The 18,778-nt window shown below is 39.1% G+C and overlaps 4 non-coding genes and 1 pseudogene across 4 annotated transcripts; all 5 read right to left on the bottom strand.

The window, feature by feature from the left end:
- Positions 1-388: 388 nt before the first annotated feature.
- LOC116803047 lies at positions 389-567 on the bottom strand. Its single transcript, XR_004363338.1, has one exon. It is a non-coding gene; the product is annotated as a 5.8S ribosomal RNA (ribosomal RNA).
- A 686-nt stretch (positions 568-1,253) lies between these two features.
- On the bottom strand, positions 1,254-3,252 carry LOC116803049 (annotated as a pseudogene).
- A 7,722-nt stretch (positions 3,253-10,974) lies between these two features.
- LOC116803050 lies at positions 10,975-14,934 on the bottom strand. The gene has a single exon (XR_004363340.1). It is a non-coding gene; the product is annotated as a large subunit ribosomal RNA (ribosomal RNA).
- Positions 14,935-15,327: 393 nt separating this feature from the next.
- Positions 15,328-15,506, bottom strand: LOC116803045. The gene has a single exon (XR_004363336.1). It is a non-coding gene; the product is annotated as a 5.8S ribosomal RNA (ribosomal RNA).
- Positions 15,507-16,193: 687 nt separating this feature from the next.
- LOC116803048 lies at positions 16,194-18,189 on the bottom strand. Its single transcript, XR_004363339.1, has one exon. It is a non-coding gene; the product is annotated as a small subunit ribosomal RNA (ribosomal RNA).
- Between the last annotated feature and the right edge of the window lie 589 nt (positions 18,190-18,778).

Here is an 18,778-nt window from a genome sequence, read left to right as displayed (position 1 = left end):
ATAACTATATTTGCCATAAATTCTTTATATATAAATGATAAAACAATCAATTAAATTCGTTATAAATAGTTCCAATAGTTCTTGTAAGCAAAGTCATTTTTATCCATTTAACGAACCAACGAAGAATAATAACAAAACCAAGATTTTTCTTTTTCCGAATCATTAATAAGAGACAATTCTAGATGAAAAATATTTCAATTTTTTATGCTAGACATTTCTCAGTATTATTTGATTGAAAAAGAAAATATTTCTCTTCGTTTTTCACATTCAAATGTGAGATAATGTTTTTCATTTCTTTTTTAATATTATGAATAAAATCATTATTTAATCCAATAATATACCATATGCTTATAAAAAATTTATAAACAACTTAATTAGCATAGTCTTACAACCCTCAACCATATGTAGTCCAAGCAGCACTATAAAATTAATTAAAGTACATAACAGCATGGACTGCGATATGCGTTCAAAATGTCGATGTTCATGTGTCCTGCAGTTCACACGATGACGCACAGTTTGCTGCGTTCTTCATCGACCCATGAGCCGAGTGATCCACCGCTTAGAGTTTTATAATTCAATTTTATATAATGTCAATATTGTTTTTATTGAAAGAAATTAAAAATACACCATTTTACTGGCATATATCAATTCCTTCAATAAATTTATTTTTATACCTAAAATAAATGTTGCGAAATGTCTTAGTTTCATATAAGCATTATGTATCATAATAATCTGGTTATGGTTTGCTATTTTGGGTGACACATACTGCAAAATTTATATAAAACATTAACCTGATGGATGACAGGTACAAACATTGTATATTTTAGGTTGTTGCATTAGCCAACGTATGCTCATAACATAGATGAACAATACATATTCGCAACGCGTGTATATTATGGTCCATATACACACACACTTATTTTGATTACCACACATTCAAAATTATTTTTATTTTAATTCGACTTCTACTTTCGAATTTAGTTTAGTTTCTTCGATTTCCATTTTCGAGAATTTGTTTTTATAGGAAACGCCGTTGTTGTAGTAAGTACTGCCACAAATACGCACAGCAACATTAATAATGTTAAAGTCTTTTTATGAGGTTGCCAAGCCCCACATATAAAATAAAAGCCATCTTCATTTTATTTTGACTTTAACTTTTGATTCCGTGGAATCATTTTGTAATATTTTATTTTGGTAAATTGTATTTATTTGTATTATAACAAATATTTATTAACGATAAGGATATTATACAATAATGATCCTTCCGCAGGTTCACCTACGGAAACCTTGTTACGACTTTTACTTCCTCTAAATAATCAAGTTCGGTCAACTTTTGCGAAACAACCGTAACACGCAAGGCGTCACAGTGATCACGTCCGGAGACCTCACTAAATAATTCAATCGGTAGTAGCGACGGGCGGTGTGTACAAAGGGCAGGGACGTAATCAATGCGAGTTAATGACTCACACTTACTGGGAATTCCAAGTTCATGTGAACAGTTTCAGTTCACAATCCCAAGCATGAAAGTGGTTCAGCGGTTTACCCGGACCTCTCGGTCTAGGAAATACACGTTGATACTTTCATTGTAGCGCGCGTGCAGCCCAGGACATCTAAGGGCATCACAGACCTGTTATTGCTCAATCTCATTATTGCTAGACGCAATTTGTCCATTTAAGAAGCTAGTGTCCTTATAATGGGACAAACCAACAGGTACGGCTCCACTTACATAAACACATTCAAACACAATAAACATTTTACTGCCACCATGAATGAAGGCAACATAAGCTTCAGCACCATAATCCTGAAGATATCTATTTAATATATTTGAGTCTCGTTCGTTATCGGAATTAACCAGACAAATCACTCCACGAACTAAGAACGGCCATGCACCACCACCCATAGATTCGAGAAAGAGCTATCAATCTGTCTTACACACTTATGTTCGGACCTGGTAAGTTTTCCCGTGTTGAGTCAAATTAAGCCGCAGGCTCCACTCCTGGTGGTGCCCTTCCGTCAATTCCTTTAAGTTTCAGCTTTGCAACCATACTTCCCCCGGAGCCCAAAAGCTTTGGTTTCCCGGGAAGCGACTGAGAGAGCCATAAAAGTAGCTACACCCAATTGCTAGCTGGCATCGTTTATGGTTAGAACTAGGGCGGTATCTGATCGCCTTCGAACCTCTAACTTTCGTTCTTGATTAATGAAAACATCTTTGGCAAATGCTTTCGCTTAAGTTAGTCTTACGACGGTCCAAGAATTTCACCTCTCGCGTCGTAATACTAATGCCCCCAAACTGCTTCTATTAATCATTACCTCTTGATCTGAAAACCAATGAAAGCAGAACAGAGGTCTTATTTCATTATCCCATGCACAGAATATTCAGGCATTTGAAGCCTGCTTTAAGCACTCTAATTTGTTCAAAGTAATAGTACCGGCCCACAATAACACTCGTTTAAGAGCACTAGTGCAGGTTTTTAAATAGGAGGAACATATGAAAAAATACAAGTATTTAATCACATATAAGAACTCCACCGGTAATACGCTTACATACATAAAGGTATAGTACTAACCACAATTGTAAGTTGTACTACCCGTATGAAGCACAAGTTCAACTACGAACGTTTTAACCGCAACAACTTTAATATACGCTATTGGAGCTGGAATTACCGCGGCTGCTGGCACCAGACTTGCCCTCCAATTGGTCCTTGTTAAAGGATTTAAAGTGTACTCATTCCAATTACAGGGCCTCGGATATGAGTCCTGTATTGTTATTTTTCGTCACTACCTCCCCGAGCTGGGAGTGGGTAATTTACGCGCCTGCTGCCTTCCTTAGATGTGTAGCCGTTTCTCAGGCTCCCTCTCCGGAATCGAACCCTGATCCCCGTTACCCCGTTGCAACCATGGTAGTCCTAGATACTACCATCCAAAAGTTGATAGGGCAGACATTTGAAAGATCTGTTCGTCGGTACAAGACCATACCGATCTGCATGTTATCTAGAGTTCAACCAATATAACGATCTTGCGATTCGCTTGGTTTTAGCCTAATAAAAGCACATGTCCCATAAGGTTCATGTTTTAATGCATTCTGTATTGCTCTAGAATTACCACAGTTTATCCAAGTAACTGTTAACGATCAAGGAACCATAACTGATATAATGAGCCTTTTGGCGGTTTCACTTTTATTCGTGTGTACTTAGACATGCATGGCTTAATCTTTGAGACAAGCATATAACTACTGGCAGGATCAACCAGAATAATGTTTTTCCTTCATATTCCATTCATATTTTTTGAATCGAAATAAGCAATATAATAGATATATAGATTTTTCACTTTATATTAATTCCATGATTTTATTATATTGAATAAAATTCAATATTTTCGCCTTTGGGTAAAATTTTAATATATAAATATAAGTAAAAAAATCTATTCGATTACGGCCATTTTTATATAGCATTCGTAATCCATATTTTCATTTTTAATTTATACTTGTTTTACCAATATAACAAGAATTTCATATAATTATTGTAATATATATGTTTCTATAATTTTATCTTTTATATATACATATTTCATTATAAAATATCATTTTATTTCCAACATACATAATTATTGTATCCACACATGTACAATTTTTGTTTAACCAATATAAATATTAAGTTAAATCATTTGCATTTTGAAGATAAATTTAAAATTTATCTCTTTTCATATATCTCTCTGGTAATATATAACATAAAACCAAGCGCATATGATAATATTTCCACATTTAATATATAATTTTATATTTCTTTCATAAGAATCCATATTTGTATTATACCGTAACGATATAATAATCCAACTATACGGCAGGTAATAAATTAATATTTGCCTGCCTCCAAAAATTAACGATAATATATGGAAACGATTTGTTATTCTATATATAATAGAAACTTGACTTTTGTTTCAACGATATTATCTAAAAAGCGTATATTCCTATTATCCGCGGAGCCAAGTCCCGTGTTCTATAGAACTGAGAAACAAATTTGTACGGATAATAAATATACTTTATTTTATGTAACCAATATAAACATAATCCGAAATAAATATTTCGAATAATGCGGGAGGTCGGCAACCACTGCCTACCTATAGTAGTTTTTGAACCCGCTGTCCTCAAAGCGGGTATTTTCAATTCCGTTGCCACCCAACATACGGTCTATTCTCTTATATATAAGAGATTATAGGAACATTTCATTTTTTTCCATTATTCATATATAATATGATTATTTTTTTTTTTATACATATAAAAATATTAATTTTTATATGTTTATTATTTAATTACTCATATAATTGCCAAATTCATATGAATACATAAGTTTTGAACAATATGAGAGGTCGGCAACCACTGCCTACCTATAGTAGTTTTTGAACCCTCGTCGTAATTCCGGTCGTTTACACTACTATACCCTCTCACTATAATGGATTTTCTCTTAATACTAAGAGAATGTGGGAATATTTCAGCATTTTTTCCCTTATACTAATAATAATTAATCATTTTCATATTATATTATTTAATTTAATCATATAATTGCCAAAAATCATATGAATACAATAAGTTTTGAACAATATGAGAGGTCGGCAACCACTGCCTACCTATAGTAGTTTTTGAACCCTCTGTCGTAATTCCGGTCGTTTACACTACTATACCTCTCACTAAATGGCTTTCTCTATAATACTAAGAGAATATGGGAATATCTTAGCATTTTTTCCCATATACATATAATAATTAACCATTTTCATATGTATATTTTTTAATTTACTCATATAATTGCCAAAATCATATAAATACATAAGTTTGAACAATATCAGAGGTCGGCAACGGTCTTTCCTCTATAATACTAAGAGAATATGGGAATATTCATCATTTTTCCCTTATACATATAATAATTAATCATTTTCATATGTATATTATTTAATTTACTCGTATAATTGTCAAAATCCTATGAACACATAAGAGAATACAATATGAGAGGTCGGCGCAACCATAATATAGTAGTTGATGACAGGTGTTTGCAACTGACACAATCCATTAAAGTCTTTATATTAATTATATGAAAGGGACAATATATATGCGTCACTAAATTGATGACGAGGTGTTTGGCAACTTGATACAATTCTTTAAAGTCTTATATCAAAATTATATGATAGGGACAATATCATATGCGTCACTAAATTGATCAGTCGCGATCGAACACTCGACGAGTGCAGACGTGCCTGCGGATCGACAGCAAATTGTTAGCAAATTGTTAGCAAATTGTTCACAGTTGTAAGTCCCGTTACTTGTGCCCAGCCACTTCGCGTCGCGTGATCTTGTCGCGCGTTTTGATTGGCCCAGCCAACGTACCTAACGGTAGTTCGCACTAACACCATCGCACACCCGAGTGTGCGTGTTATCAGCGCAAAAAACCCAGTGCTCGAAGCAGCGGTATAATTGCAAAGCAGCAGCCACGTGCTGCCGGCTCACCGGCTTACGGTGCCCAGCTTCCCCCCCCCCCCCCCCCCTCCTCACTCCTTATCAACTTTGGAGAAGATGGACTGGCAGGCCCCCCCGCGCACCCACAAGCTTGGAACAACACCACGCAAAAAGGCTCTGAGAACACGCAAGAGCAGCTCCAGCAGCGAGGGAAGCACCTCGCATACAGAGCCGGGCGAGATAAAGCGAAAACCGGCAAAGAAAGCACAGGGAGAGGAGCTGGAAGATAAGCCAAGCACTAGCGCAGCTCTGCGCAAGAAGCTCGCCAACAACGCCTTCGCTTTACTCTCGACCGAAGAAGACGAGTACGACCAAGAGAGCTCTGATGACGAACCCGACCTAAAGACGATTCCAAGCCCAAGACCCCCGAGAACCAAAGCCCACCCCGAAGACCATCAAGCCACCTCCGATTTTTATCCCCGATGTGACCAACATCTCGGCACTCGTCAAGATGATCACGACTCTTGTAGGCCCGAAGAACAATTTTACCTACAAGACCGTGAATGGCAACAACGTACGTGTCATGATGCCGGACAAAGAGTCCTATACAGCTCTGCGTCTCCAACTTGTGGCCCAAAACAAGAGGCATCGGACTTTCCAGCCGAAAGATGAACGTGCATACAAGGTTGTCATCAAAGGACTCCACCACTCCACCGATCGTGAGGAAATCATTGAAGACCTTCGCAGACAAGGGCACGCTGTTAGAGATCTGCACAATCCCATTGGCAGAAGAACTAAAGAACCGCTGGGAATATTCTTCGCCAACCTGGAGCCTTCCAGCAACAACAAAGACGTCTACCAAGTCAAGCGGATCTGCAGGTCGGTAGTAACCATTGAACCGCCGCAGAAGTTCAACGACGTGCCTCAATGCTTCAGGTGCCAAGGATTCGGTCATACACAGCGTTACTGCTTCCTGGAATACCGATGTGTAAAGTGTGGAGGCCCTCACGAATCGAGGGCATGTGAGAAGAGGGAGGACGACAAAGCGTGCTGCTTCCACTGCCAGGCGGACCATCCTGCGTCTTTCAAGGATGCCCTGCATACAAAAGGGCCAAAGCACTCGCTGCTCCGAAAACAAGGCCCGTCGCTAATGCTAACAAGGCGCCGCCCGTGGCATCACAAACGTCACCTCTGGCAGAGCTACCGAGACGCCCTCAACGGAGTGCACGCAGCACGCAGAATCCCACAACCCCAGTCCAAACCCAAACAGAAACCCCACACTCCGGTCAGATAGAAGCGATGTTCGCTCGCATGGAAGGAATGATGGAAAGGATGATGGAGCGCATGTTCACCCAGATGACACAGCTGGTGGCCACCATTCTCAACAGCAAGTCATGCAACTAAAGCTCCACCTAGTCGTCTGGAATGCGAACGGCCTGCAGAACAGCAAGGCCATATCGAGCACCATCTGAAGACCCACCAGATCGATATCCTACTCGTAGCCGAAACCCACTTCTCCCCCAGATCCCACTTTAATATCACGGATATGACCTCATCCATGCAGACCATCCTTCTGGCAGAGCACGCGGTGGAGCAGCCATCCTCATCAGGAGCGTATTCAATACCTAGAGCTGCCCGCGTTTCAGCAAGACTGGGCACAATGTCCTGTCATCAGGATTGTCAGCCCGCAAGGAGATTTAGACATTGGAGCGGTCTACTTTCCCCCCAGATACCGCATAACCAGCATCTCACCTCAGTGAGTTCTTCGAGCATTTTGGGCCCCGCTTCATAGCAGCTGGAGATTATAACGCCAAACATTCTTGGTGGGGATCGCGCGCCAACAACCCCAAAGGGAAAACTCTGTTTGGGTACCTGCAACGCCACGACTGGACTGCCACTCCACTGGCGAGCCCACTCACTGGCCAACGAATCCCCTCAAGACTCCAGACCTACTGGACTTTGCTGTGTCGAAAGGCATAGGGCATGCGAAGATCAGCTGCACAACAAATGCTGATCTCCTGTCAGACCACTGTGCAATAAACGTGCTAATCAACACGCCAGTCCTCAGGAAAACCCCGCTCAGAAGGCTCACTGGAAAATATACCGACGCCGCCAAGTTCGCGTCCTGGATGCTCTCCACCGTCAATCCGAACCCCATCCTCAACACACCCAGGAACATTGATGAAGCTATCGGGAATCTCACCAGGCAGATGCAAAACGCTGCGGAATTCGCAAGCCCACCGCCACCAAAGACTGCGAGAACACCTAGCAGGGACCTCCACCTCTGGTCCCCGGAAATTGCGGCATTCGTGACTGAGAAAGGCGTCTCAGGAGAGTTTGGTCTGACGCGCCAATCCAAGAGACAAAACAGCGCTCAATCACGCCACAAAGGAGTTGAAGGACAAGATCTCCAGCCTACGCCAGGACTCCTTCCTCAGATTCCTCGAGGAACTCTCTCCCGGGACCCAGACCACAATCTGTGGAACGTCACCCGCCACATTAAACGACCAGCCAAAAAGGTTTCCGCAGTGCGCCAAAGCAGATGGATCCTGGTGCCTTTCGGATGCTGAAAGAGCAGAAGCTTTCGCCGAACACCTTTACAACGCCTTCTCTCCGTTCGACTGCTGCACTGCCGAAGAACATGCTGAAACAGCCGGTTTCTCAATAGCCCAAGCTCTCCCGGTCCCCCGTTGGAACCAGTCGACCCTGAGGAAGTTGCGCAGGAGATTGCTCTACTGAAGAACAACAAATCTCCAGGCCTGGATCTATAGATGCGCGGCCCCTAAAAATGCTCCCATCCCGCTGCACACAAATGCTGGCCAGCATTTACAACAGCTGCTTCCGCTAGGGTACTTCCCGGAAGAGTGGAAAAGAGCAGAGGTTATTTCCTCCTCAAGCCTGGTAAGCCTGAAGCCAATCTCGCCTCCTATCGTCCGATTAGTTTGCTGGCAATCCCCTCCAAAAATACTCGAAAGAGTATTTTTGCGCAGAGTATTGCCAGTACTGGATGAGGCTGGTTTGATCCCCGATCACCAGTTTGGCTTCAGGCGCTCCCACGGAACACCAGAGCCAATGCCACCGGCTAGTCGAACGGATCCTCGAGGCATTCGAGCAAAAGAAATACTGCTGCGCTGTAATGCTCGACGTGAAGCAGGCATTCGACAGAGTTTGGCATCCTGGACTCCTCCATAAACTCAAATCCTACCTCCCAAGCCCCCATTTTACCCTCCTCAAATCCTACACTGAGGGAAGAGCATTCCAAGTCAGATGCGGAAGTGCAATAAGCCTACCCAGACTGATCAGAGCTGGAGTTCCGCAAGGCAGTGTGCTCGGACCAATACTGTACACCCTTTACACCGCAGACCTTCCCATAATCCCCTCCAGAACCTAACTATAGCGACTTATGCAGATGACACGGCTTTTCCTCGCCTCCTCATCCGACCACCGAGAAGCCTCCGAAACAATCCAAAGGCAAATGGACGCGCTACATCCCTGGCTCAGCAGGTGGAACATCGTAGTGAACGCGGAAAAATCTACCCAAACAACATTTGCACTAAGGAGAGGAACTGCCCACCGGTCACGCTAAACGGAGTCATCATTCCCAACGCACCCGCACCCAAGTACCTAGGACTTACCCTGGACCGCAGGCTCACTTGGCGTCCCCACATCGTCAGCAAACGCATACAGGCCGATGCGCGTCTGAGGCAGATGCATTGGCTTATTGGAGAGGGTCCAAGCTAAGGCAGAACCACAAAATCCTGGTGTACAAGGCAATTCTCAAGCCCATCTGGACCTACGGGATACAGCTATGGGGCACGGCAAGCCACACGAATCGCCTGCGTATACAGCGGTTCCAGAATAGGTGCTTGAGAATTGCCTGTAATGCGCATCCCTACCACGAGAATGTCGCCATACATAGGGAACTTGGAATCCCACAAGTCGCTGATGAAATCTCCAGGCTCAGCGAGAGATACCTGAAAAGGCTCGAAAACCACCCTAACCACCTCGCCACCAACCTGTTAGACAATAGCCAAACAAGCAGACGTCTCATGAGGAGACACCCTCTCGATCTTCCACAACAATAGACAACACATATAAAACCCGCCACAAATACATGTACAATAGTATCCCTTAAGCTAATGTTCCCCCGCAAAACCATTTAATTATTGTCCACTAGGACAGATTTTAAATAAATAAACGCACGCTAAAGAAAAAAAAAAAAACTAAATTGATGACGAGGTGTTTGGCAACTTGACACAATTCATTAAAGTCTTATATTAATTATATGATAGGACAATATCATATGCGTCACTAAATTGATGACGAGGTGTTTGGCAACTTGATACAATTCTTTAAAGTCTTATATCAAAAAATTAATAATAAGGACAATATCATATGCGTCACTAAATTGATGACGAGGTGTTTGGCAACTTGACACAATCCATTAAAGTCTTTATATTAATTATATGATAGGGACAATATCATATGCGTCACTAAATTGATGACGAGGTGTTTGGCAACTTGATACAATTCTTTAAAGTCTTTATATCAAAAATTATATGATAGGGACAATATCATATGCGTCACTAAATTGATGACGAGGTGTTTGGCAACTTGACACAATCATTAAAGTCTTTATATTAATTATATGATAGGGACAATATCATATGCGTCACTAAATTGATGACGAGGTGTTTGGCAACTTGATACAATTCTTTAAAGTCTTTATATCAAAAATTATATGATAAGGACAATATCATATGCGTCACTAAATGATGACGAGGTGTTTGGCAACTTGACACAATTCATTAAAGTCTTTATATTAATTATATGATAGGGACAATATCATATGCGTCACTAAATTGATGACGAGGTGTTGGCAACTTGAACAATTCTTTAAAGTCTTTATATCAAAATTATATGATAGGGACAATATCATATGCGTCACTAAATTGATGACGAGGTGTTTGGCAACTGACACAATCCATTAAAGTCTTATATTAATTATATGATAGGACAATATCATATGCGTCACTAAATTGATGACGAGTGTTTCAACTTGATTCAATCTTAAAGTCTTTATATCAAAAATTATATGATAAGGACAATATCATATGCGTCACTAAATGATGACGAGGTGTTTGGCAACTTGACACAATTCATTAAAGTCTGTATATTAATTATATGATAGGGACAATATCATATGCGTCACTAAATTGATGACGAGGTGTTTGGCAACTTGATACAATTCTTTAAAGTCTTTATATCAAAAATTATATGATAGGGACAATATCATATGCGTCACTAAATTGATGACGAGGTGTTTGGCAACTTGACACAATTCATTAAAGTCTTTATATTAATTATATGATAGGACAATATCATATGCGTCACTAAATTGATGACGAGGTGTTTGGCAACTTGACACAATCCATTAAAGTCTTTATATTAATTATATGATAGGGACAATATCATATGCGTCACTAAATTGATGACGAGGTGTTTGGCTACAGGAAAAAATCATTTATTTATCGAATCATCAAGCAAAGGATAAGCTTCAGTGGATCGCAGTATGGCAGCTGCTCAACCACTTACAACACCTTGCCTGTTACAAAAGTCGTTTACAATTGATTCTAGGCTTTGTCATTGTATTAAATAATGCTTTTATATGTAACTAGCGCGGCATCAGGTGATCGAAGATCCTCCTAATTTACTATGTTACAAATTACATTGGCATCACATCCATTGTCGTTTATAAAATAAATTATAAACTTTAAATGGTTTAGAAGCCATACAATGCAAATTGCCCCTTATTTATCATTGCAGTCCAGCACGGATACGACCTTAGAGGCGTTCAGGCATAATCCAACGGACGTAGCGTCATACCACTGTTCGCTCGAACAAGTATTGTGCCATTGGTCCGTACCTGCGGTTCCTCTCGTACTACGCAGGAATGCTGTCGCAACAACGTTTTGTCATTAGTAGGGTAAAACTAACCTGTCTCACGACGGTCTAAACCCAGCTCACGTTCCCTTGCATGGGTGAACAATCCAACGCTTGGTGAATTTTGCTTCACAATGATAGGAAGAGCCGACATCGAAGGATCAAAAAGCGACGTCGCTATGAACGCTTGGCCGCCACAAGCCAGTTATCCCTATGGTAACTTTTCTGACACCTCTTGTTAAAAACTCTTTAAACCAAAAGGATCGATAGGCCGAGCTTTTGCTGTCCCTGTGTGTACTGAACACCGAGATCAAGTCAGCATTTGCCCTTTTGCTCTATGTGTGGTTTCTGTCCGCACTGAGCTGGCCTTGGGACACCTCCGTTATTATTTGAGAGATGTACCGCCCCAGTCAAACTCCCTACCTGGCAATGTCCTTGAATTGGATCATACCTGAGTAATTGGAGTTATACCAAATTTTCAAATCAAAAATACATAAATGCATCGTTTTATTAAAGAATTTGTTTGCGATTATATAACAAACTCGTGATACTTTGATCAAGAAGCTTGCATCAAAACCCAATACCATAAGATATAATAAATATATCCGTATAATGGCTAGGAAATGATACACGTTCCATTTAATCAAGTAAGTAAGGAAACAATAAGAGTAGTGGTATTTCATTGACGATACCAAACCGAGGTCTAATATCTCCCACTTATTCTACACCTCTTATGTCTCCTTACACTGCCAGATTAGAGTCAAGCTCAAAAGGGTCTTCTTTCCCCGCTAATTATTCCAAGCCCGTTCCCTTGGCTGTGGTTTCGCTAGATAGTAGATAGGGACAGTAGGAATCTCGTTAATCCATTCATGCGCGTCACTAATTAGATGACGAGGCATTTGGCTACCTTAAGAGAGTCATAGTTACTCCCGCCGTTGACCCGCGCTTACTTGAATTTCTTCACTTTGACATTCAGAGCACTGGGCAGAAATCACATTGTGTCAACACCCGCTAGGGCCATCACAATGCTTTGTTTTAATTAGACAGTCGGATTCCCCAAGTCCGTGCCAGTTCTGAATTGATTGTTAATTGATAATCGTTATAATTGATAAGAACTAATTGGTTTAACCCAAATAGTATTCTTAAAAATTTTAGCAAGAAAGTTCCACAATTGGCTACGTAACTAAACTATCCGGGGAACAAGTAACTAACATAAATGCTAGAAACTCTATTTACCCAGAACGAGCACATAAACCATGTTATTGTTTCCCAATCAAGCCCGACTATCTCAATCTTCAGAGCCAATCCTTATCCCGAAGTTACGGATCTAATTTGCCGACTTCCCTTACCTACATTATTCTATCGACTAGAGACTCTTCACCTTGGAGACCAGCTGCGGATATTGGTACGGCCTGTTGAGAAGTTTGCGTGTCCCCACCATAAATTTTCAAGGTCCGAGGAGAAAATATCGACACAACAGTATATGTCATGCTCTTCTAGCCCATCTACCATATCTCTCTGCGAAAGACTTCCATGGTAGTACGGCTATAAAACAGAAAAGAAAACTCTTCCGATATCTCTCGACGGCTTCTTTATGGTCGTTCCTGTTGCCAGGATGAGCACGAGGCCCATATTTAATAACAAACGGATACTCAACAGGTTACGGAATTGGAACCGTATTCCCTTTCGTTCAAAATTATTCAAGTGTATTATATTCGCTTTGTTTATATAGTTAGGCATTTTTGTTTTACTTGAAATTTTCGGCTTTCGCCTTGAACTTAGGACCGACTAACTCGTGATCAACCACTGTTCACACGAAACCCTTCTCCACTTCAGTCCTCCAAGGTCTCATTCGATTATTTGCTACTACCACCAAGATCTGTACCAATGGCAGCTCCATGCAGGCTTACGCCAAACACTTCTACGCATACCATTGTACCTTCCTACTCACTAAAGTTTCAAAATTTATATCACAAGTAATATAAATCATCTACTTTAGCGGTAATGTATAGGTATACAACTTAAGCGCCATCCATTTTAAGGGCTAGTTGCTTCGGCAGGTGAGTTGTTACACACTCCTTAGCGGATTTCGACTTCCATGATCACCGTCCTGCTGTTTTAAGCAACCAACGCCTTTCATGGTATCTGCATGAGTTGTTAATTTGGGCACCGTAACATTACGTTTGGTTCATCCCACAGCGCCAGTTCTGCTTACCAAAAGTGGCCCACTGGGCACATTATATCATAACCTTGAACTTCATATCAAGAAAGTTAAGGTTCTTACCCATTTAAAGTTTGAGAATAGGTTAAGATCGTTTCGACCCTAAGGCCTCTAATCATTCGCTTTACCAGATAAGATTATTTTATATAATATTAAAATGCACCAGCTATCCTGAGGGAAACTTCGGAAGGAACCAGCTACTAGATGGTTCGATTGGTCTTTCGCCCCTATACTCAATTCTGACAATCGATTTGCACGTCAGAACTGTTTCGGTCTTCCATCAGGGTTTCCCCTGACTTCAACCTGATCAAGTATAGTTCACCATCTTTCGGGTCACAGCATATATGCTCAAGGTACGTTCCAGTTAGAGGCATAAATAATATAAATATACATTATACATAACTATATAGAACGCCCCGGGATTGTGTTAATTAGCTATAAATAGCTAAAAAACTAATCCCATTATTAGTCAAGTTAATTACGCTATTAGGTTTACATCCCAATAACTTGCACATATGTTAGACTCCTTGGTCCGTGTTTCAAGACGGGTCCCGAAGGTATCCTGAATCTTTCGCATTGTTAATCATACAAGAGCATATAATAAACACAAAAATCAATGATAATTATGCCATTATATAATTCCGAAAAATTAACGCTCTGTAATAATATAAATCTATCAGCACTTTATCAAATTAATAACATTTATTCTGTGTTAAAATGCAAGCAATTTAATTGGAATAAACTATAAGTTATATTTTATGATAAATTTGGGATATGCTAATAGATTACAATGTCCTTATATGGAAAAAATGCACATTATTCTTAATAATATTATTTAAATATTACAATTTTAATGATGAATTTTCCATAACGGATATTCAGGTTCATCGGGCTTAACCTCTAAGCAGTTTCACGTACTGTTTAACTCTCTATCAGAGTTCTTTTCAACTTTCCCTCACGGTACTTGTTTACTATCGGTCTCATGGTTATATTTAGTTTTAGATGGAGTTTACCACCCACTTAGTGCTGCACTATCAAGCAACACGACTCTTTGGAAACATCATCTAGCAATCATTAACGTTATACGGGCCTGGCACCCTCTATGGGTAAATGGCCTCATTTAAGAAGGACTTAAATCATTAATTTCTCATACTAGAATATTGACGCTCCATACACTGCATCTCACATTTGCCATATAGACAAAGTGACTTAGTGCTGAACTGTTTTCTTTTCGCTCGCCGCTACTAAGAAAATCCTTGTTAGTTTCTTTTCCTCCCCTAATTAATATGCTTAAATTCAGGGGGTAGTCCCATATGAGTTGAGGTTGTATATATAACTATATTTTGCCATAAATTCTTTATATATAAATGATAAAACAATCAATTAAATTCGTTATAAATAGTTCCAATAGTTCTTGTAAGCAAAGTCATTTTTATCCATTTAACGAACCAACGAAGAATAATAACAAAACCAAGATTTTTCTTTTTCCGAATCATTAATAAGAGACAATTCTAGATGAAAAATATTTCAATTTTTTATGCTAGACATTTCTCAGTATTATTTGATTGAAAAAGAAAATATTTCTCTTCGTTTTTCACATTCAAATGTGAGATAATGTTTTTCATTTCTTTTTTAATATTATGAATAAAATCATTATTTAATCCAATAATATACCATATGCTTATAAAAATTTATAAACAACTTAATTAGCATAGTCTTACAACCCTCAACCATATGTAGTCCAAGCAGCACTATAAAATTAATTAAAGTACATAACAGCATGGACTGCGATATGCGTTCAAAATGTCGATGTTCATGTGTCCTGCAGTTCACACGATGACGCACAGTTTGCTGCGTTCTTCATCGACCCATGAGCCGAGTGATCCACCGCTTAGAGTTTTATAATTCAATTTTATATAATGTCAATATTGTTTTTATTGAAAGAAATTAAAAATACACCATTTTACTGGCATATATCAATTCCTTCAATAAATTTATTTTTATACCTAAAATAAATGTTGCGAAATGTCTTAGTTTCATATAAGCATTATGTATCATAATAATCTGGTTATGGTTTGCTATTTTGGGTGACACATACTGCAAAATTTATATAAAACATTAACCTGATGGATGACAGGTACAAACATTGTATATTTTAGGTTGTTGCATTAGCCAACGTATGCTCATAACATAGATGAACAATACATATTCGCAACGCGTGTATATTATGGTCCATATACACACACACTTATTTTGATTACCACACATTCAAAATTATTTTTATTTTAATTCGACTTCTACTTTCGAATTTAGTTTAGTTTCTTCGATTTCCATTTTCGAGAATTTGTTTTTATAGGAAACGCCGTTGTTGTAGTAAGTACTGCCACAAATACGCACAGCAACATTAATAATGTTAAAGTCTTTTTATGAGGTTGCCAAGCCCCACATATAAAATAAAAGCCATCTTCATTTTATTTTGACTTTAACTTTTGATTCCGTGGAATCATTTTGTAATATTTTTATTTTGGTAAATTGTATTTATTTGTATTATAACAAATATTTATTAACGATAAGGATATTATACAATAATGATCCTTCCGCAGGTTCACCTACGGAAACCTTGTTACGACTTTTACTTCCTCTAAATAATCAAGTTCGGTCAACTTTTGCGAAACAACCGTAACACGCAAGGCGTCACAGTGATCACGTCCGGAGACCTCACTAAATAATTCAATCGGTAGTAGCGACGGGCGGTGTGTACAAAGGGCAGGGACGTAATCAATGCGAGTTAATGACTCACACTTACTGGGAATTCCAAGTTCATGTGAACAGTTTCAGTTCACAATCCCAAGCATGAAAGTGGTTCAGCGGTTTACCCGGACCTCTCGGTCTAGGAAATACACGTTGATACTTTCATTGTAGCGCGCGTGCAGCCCAGGACATCTAAGGGCATCACAGACCTGTTATTGCTCAATCTCATTATTGCTAGACGCAATTTGTCCATTTAAGAAGCTAGTGTCCTTATAATGGGACAAACCAACAGGTACGGCTCCACTTACATAAACACATTCAAACACAATAAACATTTTACTGCCACCATGAATGAAGGCTAACATAAGCTTCAGCACCATAATCCTGAAGATATCTATTTAATATATTTGAGTCTCGTTCGTTATCGGAATTAACCAGACAAATCACTCCACGAACTAAGAACGGCCATGCACCACCACCCATAGATTCGAGAAAGAGCTATCAATCTGTCTTACACACTTATGTTCGGACCTGGTAAGTTTTCCCGTGTTGAGTCAAATTAAGCCGCAGGCTCCACTCCTGGTGGTGCCCTTCCGTCAATTCCTTTAAGTTTCAGCTTTGCAACCATACTTCCCCCGGAGCCCAAAAGCTTTGGTTTCCCGGGAAGCGACTGAGAGAGCCATAAAAGTAGCTACACCCAATTGCTAGCTGGCATCGTTTATGGTTAGAACTAGGGCGGTATCTGATCGCCTTCGAACCTCTAACTTTCGTTCTTGATTAATGAAAACATCTTTGGCAAATGCTTTCGCTTAAGTTAGTCTTACGACGGTCCAAGAATTTCACCTCTCGCGTCGTAATACTAATGCCCCCAAACTGCTTCTATTAATCATTACCTCTTGATCTGAAAACCAATGAAAGCAGAACAGAGGTCTTATTTCATTATCCCATGCACAGAATATTCAGGCATTTGAAGCCTGCTTTAAGCACTCTAATTTGTTCAAAGTAATAGTACCGGCCCACAATAACACTCGTTTAAGAGCACTAGTGCAGGTTTTTAAATAGGAGGAACATATGAAAAAATACAAGTATTTAATCACATATAAGAACTCCACCGGTAATACGCTTACATACATAAAGGTATAGTACTAACCACAATTGTAAGTTGTACTACCCGTATGAAGCACAAGTTCAACTACGAACGTTTTAACCGCAACAACTTTAATATACGCTATTGGAGCTGGAATTACCGCGGCTGCTGGCACCAGACTTGCCCTCCAATTGGTCCTTGTTAAAGGATTTAAAGTGTACTCATTCCAATTACAGGGCCTCGGATATGAGTCCTGTATTGTTATTTTTCGTCACTACCTCCCCGAGCTGGGAGTGGGTAATTTACGCGCCTGCTGCCTTCCTTAGATGTGGTAGCCGTTTCTCAGGCTCCCTCTCCGGAATCGAACCCTGATTCCCCGTTACCCGTTGCAACCATGGTAGTCCTAGATACTACCATCAAAAGTTGATAGGGCAGACATTTGAAAGATCTGTCGTCGGTACAAGACCATACGATCTGCATGTTATCTAGAGTTCAACCAATATAACGATCTTGCGATCGCTTGGTTTTAGCCTAATAAAAGCACATGTCCCATAAGGTTCATGTTTTAATTGCATGTATTAGCTCTAGAATTACCACAGTTATCCAAGTAACTGTTAACGATCTAAGGAACCATAACTGATATAATGAGCCTTTTGCGGTTTCACTTTTAATTCGTGTGTACTTAGACATGCATGGCTTAATCTTTGAGACAAGCATATAACTACTGGCAGGATCAACCAGAATAATGTTTTTCCTTCATATTCCATTCATATTTTTTGAATCGAAATAAGCAATATAATAGATATATAGATTTTTCACTTTATATAATTCCATGATTTTTATTATATTGAATAAAATTCAATATTTCGCCTTTGGGTAAAATTTTAAATATATAAATATAAGTAAAAAATCTATTCGATTACGGCCATTTTTATATAGCATTCGTAATCCATATTTTCATTTTTAATTTATACTTGTTTTACCAATATAACAAGAATTTCATATAATTATTGTAATATATATGTTTCTATAATTTTATCTTTTTATATATACATATTTCATTATAAAATATCATTTTATTTCCAACATACATAATTATTGTATCCACACATGTACAATTTTTGTTTAACCAATATAAATATTAAGTTAAATCATTTGCATTTTGAAGATAAATTTAAAATTTATCTCTTTTCATATATCTCTCTGGTAATATATAACATAAAACCAAGCGCATATGATAATATTTCCACATTTAATATATAATTTTATATTTCTTTCATAAGAATCCATATTTGTATTATACCGTAACGATATAATAATCCAACTATACGGC

This window comes from Drosophila sechellia, unplaced genomic scaffold (genome assembly GCF_004382195.2).
Source record: "Drosophila sechellia strain sech25 unplaced genomic scaffold, ASM438219v1 U_277, whole genome shotgun sequence".
NCBI lineage: Eukaryota > Metazoa > Arthropoda > Insecta > Diptera > Drosophilidae > Drosophila > Drosophila sechellia.
The sequence above is the reverse complement of the archived record's forward strand: the minus strand, read 5'-3'. Positions and strand labels throughout refer to the sequence as shown.